Raw genomic sequence first — 7,334 nt, forward strand, 5'->3', positions numbered from 1 at the left:
TAGCACGTAGAGGCTTTGACATTTTGTTTTTACTACCAGAGAAAATTAACTTTACTTTGAAGGACAAACCTTTCCTTAAGAAGTCATATACCACTTAATACACGCCCACTAGAAAAGCCAAGGTATAACTACCAGGTAAGGTGCAAGCATGCCCTTTGAACCCTGAGCACTCACAGCTACTCCTAACTCAACCCTGGCTAACTATGTAGCTATGCAACACCCCCCCCCACTCACCCACACACACCCTGCACCCCCCTCCTGAGTCCTACCAGGAAATCTCGAGGTCTCTCTTTAAAGGAATTCTTGGAATTCCTCTGGGAACAGATGAGGACTGGGCTGATTAATGGAAAGGGCCCCAGGCCAGCAGAGAGAGTGAAGGAAGCTTGGTGGGAGGGGACAGCCATAACTCTCTTCTGGGTGGATGAGTAAAGCAGGCTCCTTGTCCCAGAACTGTGTTGTTGCATTCGGCCTGAGTTACGGAAAGGGCATGCAGTGGTACTTATCTTGTGACATTTTCATACATGTTTTACTTTTGTTGGTTATCTCCCTTCTGCCCACTCTACTGGCCCCCTTCTTCTCATAGCTACTTCTGCCCTACATCCATGTCACAGCTATTACTTCACCTGTGTAAGATCTCCTTTTCCCTCTTCACGGCCTACACACATGCTACATGCTACACCCATGTATAAAATGGGTGTGCAAATCAAACACTACTAAATCATAGTGGAATTTGTTCCAACACAAGTCTTTGGTGCCTACATCTTACCATGTATTAAAGGAGAGAAAGCACATTTGTGTATTAATGAGATGAGTTAACCTGTTTATTTTTACATAAAGAATTAATACTCAGCTGACTATTTGACAGGTCTCACTCTGTAGAGCTGCCTAGATTGGAACTTGCTACATAGACCAGGCTGGCCTCCAACTCATAGAGATCCTGTTGCCTCAGTCTCCCAAGTGTTGGGATTAAAGTTGTGGTCACTACACCCAGGCAGGTAAAGCATCTTGAAGGTTTTTCTGAGTTCGTGGATAGTTTGCTTTGGCAAAGAACAGTGCTGTGGACACTACTTCTCATAAATGTGTAGTCTGGAAAGGGAGGGTACGTTAGGGCCACTTAACAGTTAGTAGAAATTCTACCTCAATCTCACACCAAAATTCACTGAACAATTTCTTCATGAAACTCAAGTTAACAGCACAAGCAGAAAATTGTAAATAATCAAACATTCTAACACAATACAATCCAAAGGTCTATTAACCCAATACTTGTATGACAGTAGGAAACATAAAATGCATTTGTTTCCCATAGTAAAAACAATGTATTTCTTTAAAAACAGAAAACACAGTCAAAGCATGCAATTCGCAGCATGGAGTAGATTTGATTCTGAGCTGAGGCATTCCAGGAGCATTTGTTGGCCTTGCCTGGCATGATGTCATGTACTATACAAGATACATGCATGGTATCCTTAGATCCAAGGATTCAGTAAAGTGGATACAGGGTAATTGTGAACTAATGTCTGGATGTTGTTTGTCCAAGGCTTCCTGTTTGCCCGTGTTTGCAAGTCCCATGTTTCCACCCATGTTTGACTCATGACACGAGCTGGGCTTGAGAATGCAGAAGGCATCAAATGGCACTGTGGGCCAGAGAGGCTCTTACCTGTTTGTCTGTTTTCCCAGAGAGAAATCTCTGGAATAGGCTACCTAAACATGTCCAGTATACATTTTTTAGACAATTATTTTATTGAGATGATAAGAAATACGTGTTTAAAGAAATGAGATGTCAGTGGGTGTGCATGGGTGTGTGGTGTACACACTTACAAAGTACCACAAGTCATGTCACACACATGTAACCACACACATTAATAGTCATTGTCTGCAGTCATTAGGAGTGAATGGGGGGAGGCAGAGGGGAGGTGGAGGTGTTAGGAGAGAAGGGAGAGAAAACCTCAGTGAAGATGAGAGGGAGAGACAGGCAGAGAAAGACACACACACACACACACAGAGAGAGAGAGAGAGAGAGAGAGAGAGAGACGGAGACAGAGAAAACCTCAGTGGAGATGAGAGGGAGAGACAGGCAGAGAAAGACACACACACACACACACACACACACACACACAGAGAGAGAGAGAGAGAGAGAGAGAGAGAGAGAGAATCATTATCTGTACCAAATATGTTTTAGATGTCCATAATCTCAGTATGGCATACCACAACCACTGTGGTGGAAATCCAATCGCAGTGTTACCCACCACTGCCGAAGACTGCACCCAAAGTCAGGGCAGTCTTTTTCTTAGAAAGGGTAACTAGTATTTCAAACAGCACCAACTGTAACTGAACAACTCTCCATTAACGTTTACCTACAGAGACAGATATTACCATTTCTTAGAAACTACCTAGTTCTTTGTATCACATTTACAAAAACTTTGGGTGGAGTCCAAAGCCAGAATTCCTCATTAGAGTTGAAGGAATTTGGCACCATCTATGGTAGCTCAGCACCCCACAGTCTCAGCACCTGAAATCTGTGCTGGATTGTGTTTAAAAACCTGTGAAAGGAGACTTGCCCCAGGGTTCCGAAGGGCCAGTGATCTCATGAACAGACAAGAAGTGGCCCTCGTGACCTTACTCCACCTTTAAGAGTACCTCACAGCTTGTTACACACAGAATCACCTCACCAGGGTTAGACTTGAGTAGTCTAACAGCCCAGGAAGGACCTCTCAGTTCTCAGGCCTCAATGAGCCCAGGGCAAAGCTAGTGTTGGCACAGGGCTGCAAGTGTTTCTTTGGCACCAACTCATAGATGGCCTCTTCTCCTTCCACTGGATGGCTAGAGGACAGACTTTTGCTATCTCTTGTAAAACCCAAGTGCAGCCATTTGGGCCCATTTCTACATCTGTTCGTCCGTCATTCACAACTTAGTCACTCACACATTATGCTCAGACTATGGGAGGAGAGGAGACAGGCAGAGGCCCCTGCCCCAGAGGGTTAGCTTTCTGAGCCATGGTATGTCCAGAACTGTGGATAAGAAGCTGGGCAGAGGCCATGGAGGCCACGGAGGAATAAGCACTGTTGCTATTTGATCTTCCAAACTTGAGTCCTGGGCAGAGCCTACTTCCTGTCCCCAGTATCAGTGTGAGAGAAGGAGTTGAAGTCGGTGTCCTGTGCCTCGGTGGCAATAAGATTACCGTGTGGATTTTTAAAATCATGTAAGAATGGTCAAGTATTGATGTGGGGGAGGCCGAGAGGAGGGGTCTCTGTAGGAGTCTAAAGGATAAGTCATCCAAGCAGACCAAGAGAAGGGGGGCACAAATCTGTGTCGCCCCCAGCTTCCCCTCACCCAGTCCATGGAAGAGTCTTGTCCTCTGAGCCCAGCTCTGAGCATCATTTGCTCCAAACGTCTGTGCAAAGGGAAGCATTAATCAAGGCTCCGGGTCGGCAATTAAAGACAATGATTTCAGCGGATAGAGTTTTGTTTTCATAATCTGCTCTTTGTCTGCGCAGAGCCAGCTCTTGGCTGCATCTGCCACCGCTGGCCTTTGCTCTGTTTACTCTAAAGAATGAGGCGCTGTTCTGTTTGCTTCTCGTTTTCAGTCTGTAAAACTCTGTTCTCTTGGTTCTCTATTCCAGGAAGGAAAAAATAAAAGAACAAGGCTCTTTAAATATCACAGTGGTGACTACTCACCCGTACACACAGCCTCAATATTAGTGATGACAGACACTCAGGGGAATGTGCAAGAATTTCCCCACTGCCAGCCTTGCTCTGCCAGGTGGACCTCAATTGAGAAAACCACTTTTTATTCAGCTGTCAGTCATTTGGTGTACCTGGCTGCATTGCACCACTCGTGTGTGTGTGTGTGTGTGTGTGTGTGTGTGTGTGTGTGTGTGTGTATTTCAAAAGGTCATCCACCTGTCTCGGGGTTCAAAGGGATTGTTCCCTTCACTGTAGGAATCACTGTGGTGATATTTTAAGACCCAGCTAAGGAAGGTGACTCAGTAATATTGTGAGATAAGAGTGGGAGGAAAGATTAGGAGTATGCACAGAATCCCAACAATGAAGAAAGGAAAGGGGGGAGGGAGAAGGGGGAGAGAGGGGAAGGAGAAAGAGGAGGAAGGGGGAAGGGAGAATGGAGGGAGGGAGGAAGGGAAGACAGGAGGGAGAAGAGAGGGAGGGAGGGAGGAGGAGGGAGAGGGAAGGGGAGGTGATAAGGGAGGGAGGGAGTGGAGGAGGAAGGGAAGGAAGGGGGATGAAAGGTGGGGGAGAGAGAATGAAAGGAAGAAGGGAGGGAAGGAGGGAGGAGGAGGGAGAAGTAGGGTGGGGGATGGGAGGAAGAGAGAAAAAAGGAAAAAAAAGACAAATTGACAGACACACACACACATTCCTCTGTTGAAAAGTGAGTGAGAGGGGGATGGGGTGTCTGGCACACAGGCAGAGTGCTTGCCTTGAATGTGCAAGGCACTGAGTTTCTACTCAGACTCCATTTTGAAAACAGCCCTCCCTCCCTCCCTCCAAAAAGAAAAGATGTACATAGGAACCACAGGGGCCGAGGCCAAGGAAGCCTCACTACAGAAGAAGTGAATCAGGCAGCTGAGGCCACTAACTGGCTTATTTTCTCCACATTGTCCCTCTGATGTTGTGCCTCAGCTGCCCTCTCAGATCACCAGTGCAGAGCAGGACAGGCAGTGAGTCAGGCCAGTCGCATGGCCTGTGTAGACTGTAGGCTGTGATGGTTCTTCACTAAATTTAAGGCTTGAGCTAGCAGGGTGAGTGGCTATGTATGATGGCGACTGTTAGCTGTCAGCTTGACAAACTCTAGAACCATCCAAGGATGGGTCTCTGAGCATACCTGTAGAAGATCCCCTTTGCCCATGCCCACTGATATGGAAGGACCCATATTAACCATGGGCAGGACCATTCCCTGGGCAGGGAATCTGGGTTCTATAAAATGCAGAATGGGAGCTGAGTGGAGGACGGCCTGGGCTTACCCCACGTCCTGATTGTGGCTACTGTGTGCCCAGCTGCTTCAAGCTCCTGCCTTGATTTCCTCACTATGGCGGGCTGGACCTTGAGCTGATAGAATGTGAGCTGTGAACTTTCTCTCCCAGTTCGCTTTGTCTCTCCAAGGATTCCTCTGAGCACTGAGTATGAGGACAGACACTGTAGGCCTGGGGTAGGCTCACGAAACAGTCGCAAGGATCGCCTCCTCTATTCCCACATCACCTCACTTCTGTGAACAGAGAAAAGCAAGACGGCTGCTCCTCGACATGTGCTAGTCCAGAAAAAGCCAGGAGAGCGGAGGACAAGGGTCCGCTTTAAAAAAAATGACAGGCTCTCGGTCCTTAATGACTGTGATTGAGGAAAGTGCTGCTGACCTGTAATAAGCCTGCCTTCAGATAAAGGAAACTGCTGTCTGCTGCCGCATTAAAATATTTATACTTATGTGGGATTTTCATAATTATACAACGACGGCTCACGCTGACGTTTATACTAGTAAAACGCTGAAGTTTACAATTTCCGTGTCTCAAGGACCCGTATGTTTCCAGGCTACGGTTGGGGAACCAGAAAGCTTTCAGGTTAACCCAGCTCTTACAGGACGAGCCTCTCAGAGGCCAAGTCCTTCCCAGGGGTTATCTGTCTCAAAGGTAAACGTGGGGCAGAGGTTCTCACTGCAGAGACTCGGACATATGCTTCAGTGGTCAACAGAGACACAAGCATGAAAACCAAGTCGTCTCCTCTGGATCCTCCAGCAAGTGTATGAGGGCACCCACTGGCTCAGACTCCCCGGCGTGTGCCATGCGCCGACGGCCATTGCTGGCTGATTGCCCTAAGGATTCTTTCTGGACACCGAGGCTGGAGCTGCAGCAGCTCTTGATCTCCAGAATAGTGCAGACGAAAGGGGTACAGGGCAGCCTGCCAGGCCAGCTTCTCCTGATATTGTCAGGCTCTGATAGAAGCAATACTGTTCACAAACAGGCAAGTACACCAGGACTCACACCAAAGAGAATCTCAGATAAAACTAGTTTAAAAAAAAAATCCCACACTACTTTGCTGAGCTCCAAAATAGAGCCAAATTCAAAACTTTTACTGTTGAAACTACAAACAGAACCCTGGATTCAAAAACACCAGGAAATGGTTCTGCGGGATGGAACAACCGCCCCTTCTCCTACTTCTGAAATCATCGAGTTTGTTATGGAAACAATTGCCTAAGCAAGCTGCATAATTGTATTTGACCTCAGGTCTCTCTGTCAAATGGAGATAGAATCAGGGTGATCAATGCAAGTATCACCTGGGCATCTATCCCTGCAACAGGGAAGATCTATGTCAGAGACAAGCACATTGATTTTTCCACAGCAGAAAGGTTTTGTTTTTTTTTTTCCAGAAGGAGAATAGCTGAAGGCTGCAAAATCAGGCAGATGCCACGCGGACGAGTCGTCGGGCTGATAAGATAGTTGGAAAGAAAAATCACCCCTCTGAACATCTTGGATTCCTGTCAGACTAGGCCACGGACACAGACTGGCCTAAGCCAAAGCAGTTAATGGACAGAAGCCTCCAGAGCTTACCAGAAGACCCGTGCTTCTCGGCTTCTCTTAGGATGCTGAAGTATGAACACAGAGAACTCTGGGCTAACCACCTGTGGGTCTTGCAGTGACCTTTCAGCTCCACTTGGGTCCTTGTGGCTCTTTCTTGTTGGACCGGGGGTCAGGGTGGGGGGCAGAAAAAGCACTGTGCCTCTGTCATTTCATTTTGCTTTTTACTTGTTGAAATTCTGCGTGTACTGTGGCATATGAATGGGCACATACATGTACACACGTGAGTGTGGAGGCTGGACATTGATTTTGCCTCAATCACCTTCCAACTTAATTTTAAAATTATTTTATTATATCTACTCACTTGTGCACGGTAGGGGTGCACCTAAAGTGATCAGGGAGACACGTGGTGGGAGAGTCTCTCCTTTCACCACACGGGTCCTAAGGCTTGAACTCAGGTTATTACACTTGGCAGCAAGTGCCTAACCCACTGAGCCATCTCACCAGCTCACTCACCTTACCTTTGAGACAGTTAGTTTCTCCATGAGCCTGGAACTCCCAGTTTGATAAGTTAGTTGAGCGTTGTGTTCCAGGCACCCACCTGTCTACATTTGCTTTGCACCCGGACTGTAAACACAGGCTACTGTGCCCAGATTTTACACATGGATGCTGGAGACTGCACCCGGGACTTTCTTGTATGGCAGCTGCTTCACCAGCAGAGCCACATTCCCAGCTCCAGAGTTCTACATCACTGGGTGGTAATCTTTACTCCGCCAACCTGCGTCAGTATTCAGCCAAGTCACTTTGTAGGTGCTACAA

The sequence above is a fragment of the Mastomys coucha genome, unplaced genomic scaffold (assembly GCF_008632895.1).
Source record: "Mastomys coucha isolate ucsf_1 unplaced genomic scaffold, UCSF_Mcou_1 pScaffold22, whole genome shotgun sequence".
In the NCBI taxonomy this organism is placed as follows: domain Eukaryota; kingdom Metazoa; phylum Chordata; class Mammalia; order Rodentia; family Muridae; genus Mastomys; species Mastomys coucha.